The sequence below is a fragment of the Hylobates moloch genome, unplaced genomic scaffold, assembly GCF_009828535.3.
Source record: "Hylobates moloch isolate HMO894 unplaced genomic scaffold, HMol_V3 SCAFFOLD_21, whole genome shotgun sequence".
NCBI lineage: Eukaryota > Metazoa > Chordata > Mammalia > Primates > Hylobatidae > Hylobates > Hylobates moloch.
Window position 1 is genome coordinate 47,807,069 of NW_026652296.1, and position 22,120 is coordinate 47,829,188.

A 22,120-nucleotide genomic window follows, 5' to 3' on the forward strand; every position below is an offset into this window, starting at 1 on the left:
TACTTTAATCATGCCTGTGCCAGATGTACGTGAAGCCTTTTCTCATTATGTGATGATAACTCTGGTTGACAAAATAATATTGATGCATTCCTTTTTCATGTTATCCCTCAAGTTACAGTCCTATCCCTTTCTCTCCAACAGCCTCAGGCTTTATAGGGAGAGTGGACAAATATGGCTTCCTTTCCTACCTTTCTCTCTCCAATTTCTTATCACATTGGTTTCTGCCCCACCACACTAACAAAGCACCCAGTGCAGTAGCCCTCTTCTGCTGCGTTCTGCCTACTCCTTCTGCGATCTCTGATGCAGGTGGCTTCCTTTTGCATGTAGCATAGATCCTGGAACCCTCTTGGTTTGTCTGCCCCTCTGACCTGTTCCATCTTGGCCTTCTTCACAGATTCTTATTCCTCTGTCCTCCCATTGCCCACAGCCCCAGGGTTGGGCCTTTGGTGAATTCTGTGCTTTCCCCTGCTGATTTCTTGTTATTTCTGCTGTTCTCATGATTTCTGCTGTTCTCTCTCGGGATTGGCTTCCATGTCTGTATCTACTTTGGACTTTTGAGGTGCATGTGAGTCCTTTCTGACCTCCTGGTGGACATGTTCCTATGGGTGCTATGTATACATATCAGACTCATCAGGTTCAACAGAACATTTCAGTCTTCATCCCCACCCTGTGCCACCTTTCTCCTGTGTCCTCTATCTTTTTCATTGCTCTTATTCTCCTATCCTTTGCTCAGACTTGAAATCTTGGCACCATTCTCATATTTGTTGTTTCTTTCTGTTTCTTCTTTCCTGACTCTGTTCCTTCAGACTCATCTTCCCATGCCTGCCTATCTTAGCAGCCTCCTGACCTAGCTCCATTTCTTGCATTAGTGGAAAAACATGGTTTTGAGCCATTGGCTATCAGGAGAAGTCTAAAGATGAATTAATGTTAAATCGAATCCATACTACTATAATTGTCAAAAAATTGTTTTTAGTCATTTTTGAAGAAATGAGCATAATGTAATAATATGAGTTAATTTTAAATTTTAATTTAATATTGGTGGCACATGAAAACCTTGATGCATAATGTTTACAAATTAGGCTGTGAACATAATTTAGTATGGCCCTGTGTCTATGGAAAATTGTAGTATTTGAACAGACCAAAGACTAATCCATAGTTTCATTTTGATTTTCTCAAAGAAATAGCAGTTGGAATCATGTATTATAAGAGTTTTCTTTGTGGTCAATATGTTGTTCAGTGAGATAGGTTGTTGTTTAGACATTGCTTTCATATCTAGATGTTAGGAGAATTGGATTCTATTCTAAACTGAAATCTTGAGAGCCTGCCTGATTGTGTCAATTTGGAAAAGAGATTTCCAAGTCCAAGGAGATTGTCCACCACTCCCCTACCCTTATTTTAAAATTGGTGATGTGCAAGTTGGAATAAGAACATACTCCATGGATTTGATTCTATTAAGTAGAATGCAAGGAATGGGTAGGTAAAGTTAAAATTGTAAAATTGAGGTTTTTCTCCATTCCTTTTGAATATTTCCTCCTTTGCCTATCCTGTGTCAGTCGAAGATAGTTTCATATGACTAAAGATACCTTTAGCTTTCCAGTTCATGACATCCAGTGTAGCTTGTTAACTTAGATATCCAGCTTGTCATGTTATACTCTTCCCAAGCTAATAGACTAACCATCATCAGCCCACAGAACCTGGGGATGATAGAGTAAATCTCCAGTCCCTCTTGTCCGTTGGACTCACATGGCCGAGTTGGGTGATCAAGTCAGAAGAAAGGTGGAGCACTGAATTTTGCAACTGTTTGGCCAAAATAAAGAAGACTTGTGCCTTAGGCTGCTGCAGAAAATCCACAGACCTGGCCTGCATTTTAGGATTATATATCTTAGAAGGTGATAATTGAAAGGCGGAGAAAAGATAGTTAGTTATGGTTAGGATAGGGCTTTCCCAAGGCCAGATGGGTGATTTGGTCATTAGCCTGAGGGATAAACTCTAGCATCTTGTTCTCATCACTGGGTGAGGAGAAATGAGTAAGGGCTTGGGGAGAGGGGGTGGAGTAGCAGGAGCTGACCTTTCAAACTCTGACTAATGTTCTGGCGTCATAGGAATTTGCCTAGCTAGGGATAGAGTAGAGCAGGCACATGGGTTCCTGTCCAGACTCTTCCAGACCCACTAGCTGTGGAGCCTGGGCAAGGGGTTATTTGTAAAACCAGAATAATATCTACCATTACTGTAAGGGGTAAGTAAGTTGACATATACAAAGCTTTTAGTGCATTTCTTGTCCCAGAGTAGGGGCTCAGTACTTACTGTATTTCATAGAATCTAAGTCATCATCCTTTATCAGATACACCATTATTTTTATACCACTAAGGAAACAAAAGACTGTCAATTAAAGTAGAGCACATTGCCTTCTCATCACTTAATGCATGGTGGTTGCTTTACAGGAAAATATAGAATTAGGGATGTCCCACCAGTGAGAAGTATTTGCTTCACTGATAGCAAAGTCATGCCTCATTGCCATTTCCATACCTTTCTATGTGTACAGTTATTTTTAATTTGAATTCTATATCACACCATAATCCTTCTGAACACATTTTAAACAACAGTTTAACTCAACACATGTAGTTCCAACACGGCACATAACTGAGGGGTCAACACATGCGAACTGCTTGCATCTAGAGGCAGTGGCAGCTCTGTCACTACTGCAGCCTGGAGGATCACATGGGAGGATGCATCAGTTATAACACACCTCCTGAATCCAGAAGTTTAAAAATGTGAACAAAGTATATTTTAGAATTGATAAATTATAGTAAAAGCTTTTCTTATTCTCAGCTTTTTCTAGAAAATTAATAATTTGTTTCAGACTGTCTTGAGGCAGTGAGATAAACTCTTGAGAGAAGGAGGGCTGTGGGTATATTTGTGTCTCCTGAGTGCCTGGCAAACAGCCTTGTAGAGGGTAAGTGCCCAGTATACAAATAAAAATTAAGAAATGTATGTGTGGGTCCTCCCTCTTTGAGAAGAATGCTTACTTTTGCAAACAGATTATTCACCATGGACTTTCTTTAAATAGGATTTTAAAATATGATTCAATTTGCCACATTTGAATTCACACATAATTTGTCAGTAACACAGCAAATGCATAATGTTAGAAATATCTGGGATCTGTCTCTGGCTGTGGAAAGGAAGAGAAGATTGAAGATTAGAAGATCAGAAGGAGGGGAAAAAAGCAAGAGATTAAGTTTATGCTTTGGTTTACCTTAACATTGCTTTTCTGTTACTTGTCTATACAGTTCTTTTTTCTTTCCTTTAAAAAAAAAAAAAAGACAAAGTCTCACTCTGTCGCCTAGGCTAGAGTGAATGCAGTGGTATGATCATGGCTCATTGCAACCTTGGACTCCTGGGCTCAAGTGATCCTCCTGCCTCAGCCTCCCAAGTAGGTAGGACTACAGGTGCACACCATCACACCTGGCTAATTTTTAATTTTTTTGTAGAGATAGGATCTTGCTGTGTTGCCCGGGCTGGTCTTGAACTCCTGGGCTCAAGTGATCCTCCTACCTTGGCCTCAAAAAGTGCTGGAAACAGTGAGTACAGGGGTACTGATGGCAATTGACTAAGATCAGAAGATGTAGGCTTCATTTCCCCTCCCTAAAGTATTCTGTCATGAAGAAAGACCTACTCCCTTGTTTCTGCTGTGAGGCCAAAGGATTTCTGATTTTCTCAGTTCTTTGCTTTACAAGGTCTTGGCTCTGGGCATTTCTAGAAACGTGAGGGCCGAGAGGGTTGTGGTCAGGACTTGCCAGGAGTAGCTTCAAAGGTAGATGGGATTTAAAACATACCAAAATTGAGAACAGCCTCATGCCTCAATATTTCTCAGCTAGTGATTGGTTTCTTCCTCAAGGGCTAGAAGAATATGCCATTCCCTTTTGATTTCTCAACTTAATGAACAACGAGAGGTCTTCCTCTGCCCCTCTGTGGGAGATTGTCTATGGGACTGTGTTAGAAAACTCATGCCCAGAGACCTTTGTCAGGAGGGCACGAGACAGCCTTCTCTGTGAGAGGGGAGTTATGTGACAGCAGGAGCCAAGGGGAGACTACTGCTGAGATATTTACAAATGCCATGTGGTCATTGCTCTTTAAGGGTATGTGGAAGGCAGGTAGGAATCCATGCTTCAGCTTCTATTTAGCAGCAGTCATTCTTGTACTCTGTGTCACAGGCACTCTTGGTGAATACAAGCCCTATTCTGCTGAGTACTCAGTGCAAATCACCTAGAGTTCCAGTCTTCCTTCTAGCTCTCTCCCCGTTTCTTAGCAACCCTTCAATGTGAAACCTCAAGGAATTTTTTATACTCCAGGTTTATTATTTTTCTTAGTTCTCTCCTCTCACTCACTTTTATTCTACTTCAGTCAGGGCTTCTCCTCTACCACTCCACCAATCTGTTCTTGTCAAGATTAACAATTACCTCTAAAGTCATGTGATTATCCTTTAGTCCTATAAGCAGCATTTGACATGGTTGCTCAAATAACTTGCTCCTCCTGTAAATACTGTCCTTAATAGACTTCCAGGGACCACACTCCCCTGTTTGTCCTGCCACCTCACTGGCTGCTCCTTCTTAGTCTCCGTTGTTAATATTCCTCATCTCTTTGACCTCTTAGTGTTGGAGTGCCTCAGTGCTTAGTCCTTGAACCTCTTCTCTCTTTCTGTGTATACCTGCTCCCTTCATGTCTCATCCAGTCTGATGGCTAAGTACCATCTATGTGCTGATGATTCCTACAATTTGATCTCCAACCTGGGCCTCTCTCCATAAATGAGTTATAATTCAAATGCTTGTTAAAATCTCCACTTGTATATATAACAGACATCTATTTAGCATGTCCAAATATGAGCTCTTGCGTAACCCTAAATGTGTTCTCTTGAAATATTTTCCCCACAGTAAGTGTCAATTCCAGTGGCTCAAGTCAAAATTTTGGGTTCATCCTTGACCCTCTTTTCTATCTCACTCACATCCAATTCACCAGCGAACTTTGTCTACCCTCCTCTCTGAACATATTTAAAACCTGACCACTTCTCAGCACATTAATGGCCACCAACAGTTCTGTGGTGGCATCACCTCTAATCTGGATCATTGCTAGCCTCCTAGCTAGTCTCTTGCTTTTTGCCCCTTTCCCTGTTTATTTTTTTCTCAACCCTGGAGTTGGTGTTCAAACCGAACTCAAGTGATATACTTCTATTTTGAACTGTTAAGCGACTTCCCATCTTAATAAATGGGAAAGCCAAAGTCCTAATGAAGGGCCTATAAGGCCTTGTTGGAGATACTTCCCAGCTTCCCCTCAGAAGCTCTTGCTTTTCTTCCCTTGCTCACACAATTCCAGCTACGTTGGCTCCCTTGCAGTACTTCACACAGGCCATGCACACTCCTGCCTTAGGGCCTTTGTCAAGCTGCTGCTTCTCCTCCACCCTCAGTGTCTCAAGCCCCCACCCTCACCTCATCAGGCCTTTATTCAAATGAGTCACCCTGATGAGCTCTTCCCCAGCCATCCTATATAAACATGGAGTTCTTCCTTCAGCTAACATTTCCTGTCTCCCTTTCATGTTTTATTTTTTCCCATAGCAAGTACCATCATCTAATATTTTATATCTTTACACAATTTTCTTTCTAAAAAATTGGTTTTATTTTATTTTATTATTATACTTTAAGTTTTAGGGTACATGTGCACAACGTGCAGGTTAGTTACATATGTATACATATGCCATGTTGGTGTGCTGCACCCATTAACTCGTCATTTAACATTAGGTATATCTCTTAATGCTATCCCTCCCCCCTCCCCCAACCCCACAACAGGCCCCGGTGTGTGATGTTCCCCTTCCTGTATCCATGTGTTCTCATTGTTCAGTTCCCACCTATGAGTGAGAACATGTGGTGTTTGTTTTTCTTGTCCTTGTGATAGTTTGCTGAGAATGATGGTTTCCAGCTTCATCCATGTCCCTACAAAGGACATGAACTCGTCCTTTTTTATGGCTGCATAGTATTCCATGGTGTATATGTGCCACATTTTCTTAATCCAGTCTATCATTGATGGACATTTGGGTTGGTTCCAAGTCTTTGCTATTGTGAATAGTGCCGCAGGAAACATACGTGTGCATGTGTCTTTATAGCAGCATGATTTATAATCCTTTGGGTATATACCCAGTAATGGGATGGCTGGGTCAAATGGTATTTCTAGTTCTAGATCCCTGAGGAATCGCCACACTGACTTCCACAATGGTTGAACTAGTTTACAGTCCCACCAACAGTGTAAAAGCGTTCCTATTTCTCCACATCCTCTCCAGCACCTGTTGTTTCCTGACTTTTGAATGATGGCCATTCTAACTGGTGTGAGATGGTATCTCATTGTGGTTTTGATTTGCATTTCTCTGATGGCCAGTGATGATGAGCATTTTTTCATGTGTCTTTTGGCTGCATAAATATCTTCTTTTGAGAAGTGTCTGTTCATCTTCTTTGCCCACTTTTTGATGGGGTTGTTTTTTCCTTGTAAATTTGTTTGAGTTCATTGTAGATTCTGGATATTAGCCCTTTGTCAGATGAGTAGATGGCAAAAATTTTCTCCCATTCTGTAGGTTGCCTGTTCACTCTGATGATAGTTTCTTTTGCTGTGCAGAAGCTCTTTAGTTTAATTAGAGCCCATTTGTCAATTTTGGCTTTTGTTGCCATTGCTTTTGGTGTTTTAGTCATGAAGTCTTTGCCCATGCCTATGTCCTGAATGGTAATGCCTAGGTTTTCTTCTAGGGTTTTTATGGTTTTAGGTCTAACATTTAAGTCTTTAATCCATCTTGAATTAATTTTTGTATAAGGTGTAAGGAAGGGATCCAGTTTCAGCTTTCTACATATGGCTAGCCAGTTTTCCCAGCACCGTTTATTAAATAGGGAATCCTTTCCCCATTTCTTGTTTTTGTCAGGTTTGTCAAAGATCAGATGGTTGTAGATATGTGGCATTATTTCTGAGGGCTCTGTTCTCTTCCATTGGTCTATGTCTCTGTTTTGGTACCAGTACTATGCTGTTTTGGTTACTGTAGCCTTGTAGTATAGTTTGAAGTCAGGTAGCATGATGCCTCCAGCTTTGTTCTTTTGGTTTAGGATTGAATTGGCGATGAGGGCTCTTTTTTGGTTCCATATGAACTTTAAAGTAGTTTTTTCCAATTCTGTGAAGAAAGTCATTGGTAGCTTGATGGGGATGGCATTGAATCTATAAATTACCTTGGGCAGTATGGCCATTTTCACGATATTGATTCTTCCTACCCATGAGCATGGAATGTTCTTCCATTTGTTTGTATCCTGTTTTATTTCATTGAGCAGTGGTTTGTAGTTCTCCTTGAAGAGGTCCTTCACATCCCTTGTAAGTTGGATTCCTAAGTATTTTATTCTCTTTGAAGCAATTGTGAATGAGAGTTCACTCCTGATTTGGCTCTCTGTTTGTCTGTTATTGGTGTATAGGAGTGCTTGTGATTTTTGCATATTGATTTTGTATCCTGAGACTTTGCTGACGTTGTCTATCAGCTTAAGGAGATTTTGGGCTGAGATGATGGGGTTTTCTAGATATACAATCATGTCATCTGCAAACAGGGACAATTTGACTTCCTCTTTTCCTAATTGAATGCCCTTTATTTCCTTCTCCTGCCTGATTGCCCTGGCCAGAACTTCCAGCACTATGTTGAATAGGAGTGGTGAGAGAGGGCATCCCTGTCTTGTGCCAGTTTTCAAAGGGAATGCTTCCGGTTTTTGCCCATTCGGTGTGATATTGGCCGTGGGTTTGTCATAGATAGCTCTTATAATTTTGAGATACGTCCCATCAATACCTAATTTATTGAGAGTTTTTAGCATGAAGGTTGTTGAATTTTGTCAAAGGCCTTTTCTGCATCTATTGGGATAATCATGTGGTTTTTGTCTTTGGTTCTGTTTATATGCTGGATTACGTTTATTGATTTGCGTATGTTGAACCAGCCTTGCATCCCAGGGATGAAGCCCACTTTATCATGGTGGATAAGCTTTTTGATGTGCTGCTGGATCGGTTTTATTTTCTAATTTGAGTTGTCCTTTTATTTCTTTTTCTTTCTTTTAATTTCAACTTTTACTGTGGATTTGTGGGTACATATTCAGTTTGTTACATGAGTATATCGCGTGATACTGAGGTTGTGGTATGATTGATCCCATCACCCAGGTCGTGAGTGTGGTACCCAATAGATAGTTTTTCAACCCTTGTGCCTCTTCTTGCCTCTGCACTCCAGTAGTCCTCATTATCTATTGTTCCCATCTTTATGTCCATGTGTACCCAATGTGCAGCTGCCACATATAAGTGAGAACATGGGGTATTTGGTTTTCTGGTTCTGCATTAATTTGCTTAGGATAATGGCCTCCAGCTACATCCATGTTGCTGCAGAGGATTTTTTTTGTTCTTTTCTGTGGCTGCGTAGTATTCTATGGTGTATATATACCACATTTTATTTATTAATTCACCACTGATGGGTATCTAGGTTTATTCCAGGTCTTTGCTATAGTGAATAATACTATGATGAACATGTGAGTGCCTTGTCTTTTTGGTAGAACAATTTATTTTCCTTTGAGTACATACCCAGTAATGGGATTGCTGGGTCAAATGGTAGTTCTATTTTTAGTTCTTGGCTATTTTCTTTTTATTTTCTACCCTGTTCTAAACTCCTTAGGGGTTGGGATTTTCATCAGCTTTGTTCACTGATGTGTGAATGTTGCTTATTACCTACAACTGCTGAATGAGTATGAATGAATATGAATGGCAAACAAATACATTGTGGTGGGGTGAGCCAGTGAAGCCCAGATGAGTGAAGGCTGAGAGGAAGGCAAATGAGGGGCTGAGAGTGGTATATTCTTGATAAGAGCAGAGGATGGATGCCTCAAGAAGATGATAGAGTCTGAGGTGTTTGGGGCTTAATTTGGGGACTTAGGTGGTGGTGTTTAGAAATTTTCTTTTGTATGAAAGGGGGACTCTTGAGTAGGGAGATGATCATACTTTTAGAAGATACATGAAGATAGCTCTTTCTTCTCTGAGAATGTTTTGTCATGATGAGCAATGATCCAGACACTGAGAGGCAAAACTAGTCAAGGAGTTAAATACATTGCTCTTGGTCCTGCTGGTGACATCCAGACTCTTTAGTCCACTTTGATTCCTTAATCTGCCTTGTTGAGCAGGCTGACACTGGCTTCTCAGAAGTTTCTTGTCCTTATGAAAGAATAAACCTTCATAATTTTTGTCATGCTCAACAGGATTCTTAGAATGCTGAGGAGCTGCCACTGGAGCTGAAATAATTTGAGACATAATATGTGGGGTTAGGAATAATGCCATGGGAAATCTTTTTGTGAATTATAACTTCTAGATGTGAGTCCAGATAAAACCCTAACGTTTGTAAACATTATCGTCTTAAAAGCACTTAACTCTTTGGACTGTTTGGTTGTTGGGGGTGGGAAAAATAATATTCATTTACAGAGAACAGAGTATATAAACTACCAGCACATTTCTAAGAACTGAAGTAATTATCTGGGATGGGAATTCTATTCTGAGTTTATTGCATACTCTAATTAGGTCACTTCATATCTGATTAACTTTTAATATATTGCTTTTTATATAAGTAAAGTCACTGATGGTACAAAATTATGTAGAATTCTGAATTATGCCAGATCATTTTCTAAGAAACCAGTTCAATGTGACAGCAATTGATATATCTTAGAAATTTTAAATGAGTGGATTTCTTCCTTTCATTCAGTGCGACATGTTACATGTATCTTAGAGATTTTAAATGAGTAGATTTTTTTCCTGATTGTGAAATAATGCATGCTCGTTGATAGAATTTGGAAAATGAAACTGATAATTTTTGCCATTCTGTGGTAGTCACTATTAATATTTTCGGTGGATTTTTGCCATTAAACAAAAGTGGAAATACTGCTTAGCTTGTATTGAGCTTTGTTCATTTAATATTTTGTAATGAACATTTTTATGTATTATTATTCTTCCAAACATAATTTTAAAGGATATGAAAGATATCTTTCCATGCATCATGAGTTCAGGTATTTTGCCCCTCAGCAAGATGACTTGTAATTGGCCTCATGCAATAAAGCAGCAGCTATTTTAGAGGCTCTTATTCTATGTTCTAGCCTGGTTATGATAAGAGAGAATTAAAAACATAGTCCTTGTCCTCAAAAGACATGAAACCTGGGGCCTTGGTAATATGGGAAACCTTCTTGCCAATGTAGAAATATGTTGACATATTAGCTATAGCAAAAGGCTTATTAGCACCGAATGAGGCTCTGCTGCGTCCATTCACCTAGGGAATGTGCACTGTGGTGCTCCCCAAAGGATCAGTTGCAGGTACCTCAGTGTACCTGATGGCTTGACTGTTGTTGCAGCCATTAGTACATCTCCCTTCTTGCCACCTTTCTCTCCCCAAATCTCAACAAAACCAGTTGTTTTTCATCTTAACACTACCCATCACCCTCACTCACTGAAATGTCTTCAGCCTCTAACCTCAAGAAGAGCTGAGGACATCATGGAGGGAAGGTAAGTCTTTCTCTGAAAGAGATTGTAGATGTGGGATATCATGGATAAAGTAATCCCCAAGGTGCACTTTTGATGTTTTAATTTCTCAGATTTTTTTTGCTAGATACTTACTTTGCATTGCTTTGTTGTTGTTTTGTGAAAGAGCAGACTTCTAATTTTAAAACACAAGGTGAAGAAATGGTAAAACAAAACAAAACAAAACAAAACAAAAAAACAGAGGCGTAAGATCAAGTGATGAGTTAAAATGCCAATCCTGTGATCCTTGGTGTAGTTCTCCCTTTGATTGTTCTCACTTGAAAGAATGCCTTTTCCTTCCTATTGTGGAGTACTACCTGCTGTCAGTTGGAGAGGGGGTAAGTTGAGCAACTTGTCAAAGACTTTCTAAGCTCCCTTCATATGGTTCACAGAAACAGGGCTGGGTTTTCATTTCTTCTTTCATTCAACAGGAGTTTCTTTCATGTTTGAAAATTGGAAACGCGTGTTTTTCAGTGTGGAGTGAGGATGTGTGTGCCCTCTGGCACACCTGTTTCTAATTTCCTGACTTGAAAGCATAACTCATCAAAAAGAGGAGAAAAACAATTTCTTTGTGACATGCTGCTTCGTGGCCCTTGCTGGACTCAAGGCCTTCATGGGTTTGCCGTCTTGGTTCCCTCTGTAGAAAGTTCTTGTGAGAGGCAGAATTCACTAAATACAACTGGTGCCTTTTATGGCACAGGGCTGTTTTTGGTATTATTTTGTTGTAGTTCTTTTCAGCTCAGGAAATTTACTTGAAATAAGGTTTATTTTAAAAAATATATTAAATTTAGCTGAGCAGTATATGTTGGAAGGATATCTGTAAACTGATCAGTGAGCTGACTGGCTAGGAATAGGGTTTGGTTGAGCATATGAATGTTTAAATTCCATAGTGCTGTTTAACATAAATCAAATAGTTCCAATGGGTTGCTTCATATTTGTGTGTACTTTAAAGTCATGCCAGCTTAAATGACTGTGAGGTACAATATGTTGACTTTGAGTTTTGTAAATTGATAATTTGTTGCTATGAAAGTTGTACATGGTATAACTCATCACTTTTTGAAGGTACTTAGTATGTCTGATACTGGCAAGCTGTCATGAAAAAATTGATGCCCAGGGAATTCCGGGCTTTTGCTTTCAGGTGCTTGACATGTAGATATTTAATTCTTCTTAAGATTTCCCTGGACATTGTCAGTATAAGGTATATTGACCTTTAAACACAAACTTTAGTTTGGGCTCCTGTTTCTCAGCATTCTTTGGGATAATAATCTGAATGGTGTATTCTCAAGTTTTTTTTTTTTTTTTTTAAGTGTATGAATCACCTTGGGGATCTTGTTAAAAGGCAGGCTATGATCCAGTGGGTCTGGGATGAGTCCTGGGATTCTGCATTTTCCCAAGCTCCCAGATAATGCCAGTGCTGCTGGTCCACAGACAGTAGTTTAAGCAGCAAGACAACACTTTGATGGGCAAAGTGGTGCTGTGCAACACCCATCACATACAAATTACCAGTTGCTTTCCTCATTGTGTTTTGGTGCATCTAAAGCTAAGATGATCTGGTGTATATTCTTGACTCTTGGGTATCCCTGTGAGCATTAATGAATAGTTTAACAACTGACCATTTGGGCTAGCATGGATGGAGACTACCAAGACAGCCTTATTGTGTTGGAAGAAGTGATGCTTATGTTTTCAGAGTCTTATGGAATATACCAATTCCTGTATGTTAGCCCAGGTTCTTGCTGCAAACAGAAGTGAGTACAACAAACTGCTAACTTGAAAAGGTGCTGATAGAGGGGTTAGAAAGGCATAGTGCTGAAGCAAATGTATTTATTTTAACTAGCTCTGTTCACGATGGCTGGTTAATTTGGGCAAAAAGATTTATTGATGAATCATGGAGAAAAAGTGGGAACATGTAAATGTAAAATGTAGAAACAGTTTGCATTTTTATTAACTTGTTATTGAATATATGTCATGGTTCTCATTAGTGAATTGCAGCATGATTCAGCCCACAGTATAAAATGCCATGATTAAAGGTACCTTACATTTTTATTTTCAGAATGTTTTGTTCATATCATCAAAAGTACACTTATTTGTATGTTGTGTTTTTCGTTTAGCTTTGATGAAAAAGAATTGAAATAAATACTGACTAGTAGAAAACATGAATAGTTGTTTAAAAAAATCTGAGTTGGGGCCGGGCGCGGTGGCTCACGCTTGTAATCCCAGCACTTTGGGAGGCCGAGGCAGGCGGATCACGAGGTCAGGAGATCGAGACCGCGGTGAAACCTTGTCTCTACTAAAAAATACAAAAAAATTAGCCAGGCGTGGTGGCGGGCGCCTGTAGTCCCAGCTACTCGGAGAGGCTGAGGCAGGAGAATGGCGTGAACCCGGGAGGCGGAGCTTGCAGTGAGCCGAGATTGCGCCACTGCACACTCCAGCCTGGGCGACAGAGCAAGACTCCGTCTCAAGAAAAAAAAAAAAATCTGAGTTGGATATTGAAGAAATAGAGACTTCAACTAAAATTCTACAATGGTATTTTAGGTCTGCCTGTACCTACATTGAAATGAAGAACAAGTACACTTAGGGGCACATTGAGGTGAGGGATTTATGGGCTTTGGAATCAGACTTCAGCTTGAATCCTAACGGAGGGAGCAGATTGGAAGGATTGTGCCCATCCATCCCAGGATTGGGACACCTTTCCTTATGGAGGAGAAACACACAGCTATGCTAATTATCATGGATGTTCTCACTTTGCACCATTGAATTTCCTGTTAGTTGGGACTCTGTTATGGCTGTGTTTAATAGTGCTGAGGAGTTCTTGTTTCTCCATTTCTCTCTCTCTATCCCAGCCCTAGAATGTTTTACTGGTTCTTCAGAATTTCCTAGTAAATTGTATATGTTGTAATCTATCATAATTATCAGTTTACTAATATTGATGATAGAATAATTAATAGGCTCCCAATTGAAATCTGCTGAGATGATGTAGTAATGTGTTCTCAGAAATATAAAAGTATTTACTGCGTATAGCTAAGATAGCTAGTAAAATTCATGTCAGAGGATAATAAGGATTTGAAGATTTGCTGCACATTTGTTTCACCTGAGTTCTTTCTTGTCCTTAAAATTTAGATTTGCCTCTGCTCTACCTGTTATGCTTTCCTTCTCATGCAAAAGTAAATTTTGTGGGATATAGAAATAAAATATTCTCAAGTTAAAGATTTTTTATCTTTGTTTTACATACCCTCCTTTGTCTGACTCATCTTACCTGTTTTGATTTTATTCTTCATCTTAGTAGCAGGTCTTTCTTTGTAGCTTTTCATATCAGAATTATAACATTTGTATCTGGAATAAACATAAGCAATGTAGTCCTGGACTTTCCTTAGAACCACCTGTGCAAGTTAAACCCTACCTGTGCCATCAAGTTCATAGACAGTTTTCAGCAACTCACTACGGGAATTGCACAGGTTTGTCTTATTCATCTACAAGTCTGGGCAACTCTTATTATTTAATAGAAAGTCCTAGCTACTGTCATTCACTTTATTTTTTCTTTCTGCTGTAATTGCAATATAAACAACTTAGCACAATTTCTTGAGGAGTGCATGTTTCTCTTTTTGCTCTTGTTTAGAATCCCTTCCCTCCTTATCCATGTGGTGAAGCCTGAGATGAGCTTAAATATCTTCTCTTTTCTGCAGCCATTCTCCCTCTCTCTCTCCACACTTCTTGCTCTGCCTTCTGTCTCTCTCCCTCCCTCCCTCCCTCCCTCTTTTGTTTCTTCCCATGCCCAACTTCAAAGATTTACTCCCTCCAAGGTCAGTGGTGCCATGATGTGGAACTTACACTACTCGTATGGTTGTTCTTCTCCACAAAGCCTAGGAGCTCCTTGAGGACGAGACTATTGGCTTCAAGATATAGTAGGTACTCAGTAAACATCAGTTGAATTGAATTCAGGAACCCTTTACTTTTTTGAAGCACTGTCAGATTCTGATTGGCAAAACGACCGACTTGTTCCGCATTGGTAAACTGGAATTAGTGTTCCTGTTTGCTACTTTAAAGTTCATAGGGAACCAAAAAAGAGCCCGCATTGCCAAGACAATCCTAAGCCAAAAGAACAAAGCTGGAGGCATCTCACTACCTGACTTCAGACTATACTACAAGGCTACAGTAACCAAGACAGCATGGTACTGGTACCAAAACAGAGATATAGACCAATGGAACAGAACAGAGCCCTCAGAAATAATACCACACATCTACAACCATCTGATCTTTGACAAACCTGACAAAAACAAGCAATGGGGAAAGGATTTCCTGCTTAATAAATAGTGCTGGGAAAACTGGCTAGCCGTATGTAGAAAGCTGAAACTGGATCCCTTCCTTACACCTTATACAAAAATTAATTCAAGATGGATCAAAGACTTAAATGTTAGACCTAAAACCATAAAAACTCTAGAAGAAAACCTAGGCAATACCATTCATAACATAGGCATGGGCAAAGACTTCATGACTAAAACACCAAAAGCAATGGCAACAAAAGCCAAAATAGACAAATGGGATCTAATTAAACTAAAGAGCTTCTGCACAGCAAAAGAAACTATCATCAGAGTGAACAGGCAACCTACAGAGTGGGAGAAAATTTTTGCAATCTACTTATCTGACAAAGGGCTAATATCCAGAATCTACAAAGAACTCAAACAAATATACAAGAAAAAAAAAACAACCCCATCAAAAAGTGGGCGAAGAAGATGAACAGACACTTCTCAAAAGAAGACATTTATGCAGCCAACAGACACATGAAAAAATGCTCATCATCACTGGCCATCAGAGAAATGCAAATCAAAACCACAATGAGATACCATCTCACACCAGTTAGAATGGCGATCATTAAGAAGTCAGGAAACAACAGGTGCTGGAGAGGATGTGGAGAAATAGGAACACTTTTACACTGTTGGTGGGACTGTAAACTAGTTCAACCATTGTGGAAGACAGTGTGGCGATTCCTCAAGGATCTAGAACTAGAAATACCATTTGACCCAGCCATCCCATTACTGGGTATATACCCAAAGGATTATAAATCATGCTGCTATAAAGACACATGCACATGTATGTATATTGTGGCACTATTTGCAATAGCAAAGACTTGGAACCAACCCAAGTGTCCCTCAATGATAGCCTGGATTAAGAAAGTGTGGCACATATACACCATGGAGTACTATGCAGCCATAAAAAAGGATGGGTTCATGTCCTTTGTAGGGACATGGGTGAAGCTGGAAACCATCATTCTCAGCAAACTATCGCAAGGACAAAAAACCAAACACCTCATGTTCTCACTCATAGGTGAGAATTGAACAATGAGAACACTTGGACATAGGAAGGGGAACATCACACACTGGGGCCTGTTGTGGGGTGGGGGGACGGGGGAGGGACAGCATTAGGAGATATACCTAATGTTAAATGACAAGTTACTGGGTGTAGCACACCAACATGGCACATGTATACAGATGTAACAAACCTGCACATTGTGCACATGTACCCTAGAACTTAAAGTATAATAATAATAATAATAATAATAATAATAATAATAATAATAAAAAGAACTTCAGGTATTCATGGTAGAGGCTTTGTTTTATGAAGTGAAGGGTAGTTTAAGTTTGGATTGGTGTAGTTTTGATAAAATCTATTACCCTTTTCCCTTACTGTAGTGATCAGGGTGCTTTGGGTTGCAGTTAACGGAAATTATAATACAAACTGGCTTCAATAATAAGAAAATACATGATTTTATGTAAGAGGAAGTTCAGAGGTAGGAAGACTCCAGGGTTAATTGGTTCACAGGCTGCACTGACGACATCAAGGACCTGGTTCTCCACTTCTCTTGCTTGCTCCGTTGCCATCATTGTTGGCTTCTTTCTTGGGCTGATAGCCCAGTGGCTACTGCATTGCCAGAAAACTCATCACAAAAAGATCTCCAGAGGAATTTTAAAAAACAATCTTTAGTTTTTTCTTCCTAGGAATGAGGAACACTTTCTTTAGAAGCTCCCCAGCAGACTTCTCAGTCAATGTTTTGTTGATTGGCTAATGTTATATGTTTATTTCTGGATCAATCACTGACAGAGGAAAATGGGATTACCCACGAACCAGTGAAGGGTACAGGACATGCCTATGGGTTATGTACATGACTGTGGGTAGGTGGAAAGCAGAAGGAAATCAAATTTCATTCTGGAAAGGAGAAGGGAGTAGATGTGTAGGTGGTAGCCACCGGTATCCTACTAAACTTGACACTTGCCATCATTTTGTGATCAGGAATAAGGATGAACCAAAAACTAAAAAAGATAATAATAAGGATGATAACAGTAGTTAGCATTTGTTGAGCATGTGCCATGGTCAGGTACTGTGCTGAGTACTTTTTACATAATGGTTCTCATTTTCAAATAAATCTGTAGTTCAGAGAGGTCAAACAGTGTCTGAATGCCCAAGGAATATAATATGTCTTCACTCAACGAAGGTGGAATAATGTGAGAAGGAAGAAGAAAGGCTAAATTTAAATTTAATTAGCTATTTTTATTTTTACTAGAAAAGTTATAGATTAGGTATTTAGAGAGTTAAAAAAATCATGCAATTTTCATTTAAATCTGTTCTTACCAAAGCCTGCATCTTTTATTTTTGGCTAACAGAGAGCTGGTCATAGAAAATGGATGTTTTTGTTTTGAAAAATCAAATATAGTAGATAAAAAAATGCCACCACAAAGTTTGCTTATATCTTCATTTCACTTAAATTGAGTAGAAGAAATGGAATCTGGCCTTTTTCATATTGTTTATGTTCTGCTTTGCTTCTTGGTTCTGGGGCAAGATTCCTAGTTGTGTTTGAATTTGTTTTCCTTTCAAGTATCATTTGCAAAATTAGTGTGGAAATTAATAAACTCTTTCTGTTCAATAAGTGTTGTAATTGTCCTAATATGACATAGTGTAATGCTGTTTCATTAGCATAATACAGTTCAATATGTGCTCATTTAGCCTCATTCTACTTTTTTTTTTTTTAAGTCTAGAAAAGAAGGAAGGTGCTTTGCATAAGTAACCAATATAATCTTTATTTATTAACTTTCATTTTAGGTTCAGGGGTACACGTACAGGTTTGTTATATAGGTAAATTGCAGGGGTTTGGTGTACAGATTATTTCATCACCCAGGTAATAAGCATAGTACCCAGTAGGTAGTTTTTTGACCAGGAAGGTGAAAGATCTCTACAAGAATTACAAGGCCAGGCGTGTTGGCTCACGCCTGTAATCCCAGCACTTTGGGAGGCCAAGGTGGGTGGATCACAAGGTCAGGAGTTCGAGACCAGCCTGTCCAATATGGTGAAACCCTTTCTCTACTAAAAAATACAAAAATTAGCTGGGCGTGATGGCGTGCGCCTGTAGTCTCAGCTACTCAGGAGGCTGAGGCAGGAGAATCGCTTGAACCCAGGAAGGTGGAAGTTGCGGTTGGCCGAGATTACGCCATTACACTCCAGCCTGGGTGACAAAGTGAGACTCCTTCTCAAGAAAAACAAACAAACAAAAAACAAAAAAGAATGCCAAAACACTGCTTAAAGAAATCAGAGATGACACAAACAAATGGAAAAACGTGAGATGATTGCCACAATCAAACTAATGAACATAATCCATCAACTCACATGGTTACCTTTTTTGGTGTGGTGAGAATAAAGATCTACTCTCTTAGCAAAGTTCAATTCTACAATACATTATTATTAACTGTAGTCACAATGCTAATATATTAATCCTCCAGAATTTATTCATCTTACAACTATAAGTTCGTACCCTGTGACACTATCTCCTCATTTCCTCACCCTGGTAACCACTCTTCTCTGTTTCCATAAGCTTAACTTTAGATTTTTATATATAAGTGAGATCATGCAGTAGTTGTCTTTTTTTGTTTGGCTTATTTCAGTTAGCCTGATGTCCTGTAAGTTCATCCATGTTGTCACAAGTGACAGGATTTTCTTGGTTTTAAAGGCTAAATCACACACACACACACACACACACACACACACACACACACACACACTTCATTCATTCATTCATTCATTGATAGACACTTAGGTAGTTTCCATATCTTGGCTATTGTGAATAATGCTGCAGTGAACATGGGAGTGCAATTGTCTGTTTGAGGTACTGATTTCATATCCTTTGCATATACAACCAGAAGTGGGATTGTTTGATTATATGGTAGTTCTGTTTTTAACTTTTTGAGGAACCTCCATGTTGTTTTCCAGAATGGCTGTACTAATTTATAATTCCACCAACAGTGTACAAGGGTTCCCTTTTCTCCACATCCTTGTCAACACTTATTATTTTTTGATGTTTTGGTAGTAGCCATCCTAAGAGGTGTGAGGGAATACCTCATTGTAGTTTTGATTTGCACTTCCCTGATAGTGATGTTGAACAACTTTTCATATAACTACCTATTGGCTGTTTGTGTATCTTCTTTGGGAGAATGTCCTATTCATGTCCTTTGTCCATTATAAAAAATAAAGTTTTTTTGTTTGTTTGTTTGTTTTGCTAGTGAGGTCCTTATGTATTTTGGATTTTAATCTCTTATTGGCTACAGATTGAGTGTCCTTTATCTGAAATGCTGGGGACTAGAAGTTTTTTGAATTTTGGAGTTTTTCAGATTTTGGAATAATTGCAGAATACATACCATTTGAGCATCCGTAATCTGAAAACTGGAAATCTGAAATGCCCCAATGAGCATTTCCTTTGAGTATCATGTTGGCACTCAAAAAGTTTCAAATTTTGGAGTATTTCAGCTTTTAGATTTTTGGGTTAGGTATGCTCAACTCATATTTTGTTTGCAAATATTTTTTCCCATTCAATGGATTGCTTTCATTTTGTTAATTGTCTCCTTTGCTGTGCAGAAACCTTTCAGTTTGATGTAGTCCTGCTTGCTTATTTTTGCTTTTGTTGTCATATAAAACAAAAAATCATTTCCAACGCCTTTGTCATGGAGCTTGTTCCCTATGTTTTCTTCTAGAAGTTTTACTCCTTTAGTTTTACTCTTCCAGGAGTCTAGGTATTATGTTTAAATCTTTAATCTATTTTGAGTTGGTTTTTGTGTATGGTATAAGGATCCAATTTTATTTTTTGCATGTAGATGTTCAGTTTTTTCAACCCGATTTTTGAAGAGAACATCCCTTCTCCATTGTGTGTTTTATTGCCTTTGTCAAAGATTAGTTGACTGCATATGTGTGGGTTTATTTCTAGGCTTTCTATTCTGTTCCATTGATCTGTGTTTCTGTTTTTATGCCAGTGCCACACTATTTTGGTTACTATAGCTTTGTAATATAATTTGAAGTTAGGACACATGATGCTTCCACTCTTGTTTTTCTTGCACAAGACTGCATTAGCTAATTAGGGTGTTTTGTGATTCTATGTGAATTTTAGGATTGTTCTTTCTATTTCTGTGAAAAACATCATTAAAATTTTGATAAGGATTACATTCAATCTGTGGATCACTTTGGGTAGCATGGACGTTTTGACAGTATTCTTTCAGTCCATGAACACAGAACACAGGTATCTGCACTTATTTTTTTCTTCAGTTTCTTCATCATTATTTTATAGCTTTTATTTTTGTTTTTTTTTCTTTTGAGACAGGGTCTCATTGTGTCACCCCGGCTGGAGTACTTTGCAGAATCATGGCTCATTGGAATCACCTCCTGGGCTCAAGTGATCCTCCCACCTCAGCCTCCTGAATAGGTGGGACTACAGACACGTGCCACCATGCCCGGATATTTTTTTTATTTTTTGTAGAGATGAGGTCTTGCTATGTTGCCAGGCTGGTCTCGAACTCCTGGACTCAAGCAATCCTCATGCTTTGGCCTCCCAAAATGCTGGGATTATAGGAATGAGCCACTGTTCCCAGCCCAGTGTTTTATAGTTTTGAGTGTACAGGTCTTTTATCTCCTTAGTTATATTTATATCTGAATATTTTATTCTTTTTGATGCTATTATAAATGGTATTATTTTCTTAATATCTTTTTGGATATTTTATTGTTAGTATATAGAAATGCAACTGATTTTTTTATGTTGATTTTGTGTCCTGCAACTGTATGGAATTTGTTTAATAGTTTTTTGATGAAGTATTTACAGTTTTCTATATATAAGATTTTGTCATCTGCCAGTAGTAACAGTTTTACTTCTCCCTTTCTGATTTGGATGCCTTTTTGTTTAGGCAAACAAAAATGGAAACACAATGTACCAAAATTCTCTTTTTTTTTTTTTTTTTGGCCTAATTTCTCTGGCTAAGACTTGCAATACTGTGTTGAAAAGAAGTGATGAGAGTGGGTATCCTTATCTTGTTCCTGATGTTAGAGGAAAAGCTTTCAACTTTTGACCATTGAAGTTGAGGTCTTTATTGTGTTGAGGTGCATTCTGTACCTAATTTGTTGAGAGTTTCTTTTTTTAATCATGAAAGCATGTTGAATTTTCTCAAGTGCTTCTTCTGTCTCTCTTGAGATGATCATATGGTTTTTGTCCTTCATTCTATTAATGTGGTGTATCCCATTTATAAATTTGCATATGGGAGCCATCCTTCAATTCTGGAGACAAATCTCACTTGGTCATGGTGAATGAACATTTTAATGTGCTATTGAATTCGGTTTGCTAGTATTTTATTGAGAATTTTTGCATCTGTGTCATCAGTGATATTGGGCAGTAATTTTCTTTTCTTACAATGCCTTTGCCTAGCTTTGGTATGAAGGCAATGTTGCTCTTGTAAAATGAGTTTGGAAATATTCCCTCTTACTTGATTTTTTGAAAGAGTTGAGAAGGATTGTTATTAGTTCTTTAAATGTTTGGTAGAACTCAGTAGCAAAGCTACCAGGTTCTGGGCTTTTCTTGGATGAGAGATTCTTGATTACTGATTCAATTTCCTTACTTCTTATTGGTCTGTTAAGATTTTCTTTTTCTTCATGATTCAATGTTGGTAGATTGTATGTTTCTAGGAATTTACACATTTCTACTAGGTTATCTAATTTGTTGGCATGTGGTTGTTCATGGTAGTGTCTTGTAATCTTTTGGATTTCTGTGGTATCAGTTGTAATGTGTCTTTTTTCATTTATGATTTTAGTCTTTTTTTATTCTTAGTCTAGCTAGAGGTTTGTCAATTTTGTTTCTCTTTTCTAAAAACAGCTCTTAGTTTTGTTGATCTTTTTTATTGGTTATCTAGTCTTGATTTTATTTATTTCTGCTCTGATCTTTGTTATTTCCTTCCTTCTGCTAACTTTGGCCTTCATTTGTTTTTCTTTTTCTAGTTTATTGAAGTATAAAATTAGGTTGTTTGTTTAAGGTCTCTCTGTTTTCATGTAGGTGTATATTGCTGTTAACTTCTGTTTTAGAACTGCTTTTTCTGCACCCATACATTTTGCTATGTTGTGTTTCCATTTTTGTTTGTCTCAGATATTTTAAAATTTCCCTTTTAATTTCTTCCTTGACCCATTGTTTCTTTCAGAGTGTGTTATTTAATTTCCATATATTTGCAAATTTTCTAGTTTT

The 22,120-nt window shown here is 38.5% G+C and overlaps 1 protein-coding gene across 6 annotated transcripts in view; it reads left to right on the plus strand.

Moving 5' to 3' along the window:
- The window catches only part of TASP1 (taspase 1), a 262,432-nt gene that overhangs the window by 120,104 nt on the left and 120,208 nt on the right, over window positions 1-22,120 (plus strand). The gene's annotated exons all lie outside the window — the stretch shown is intronic.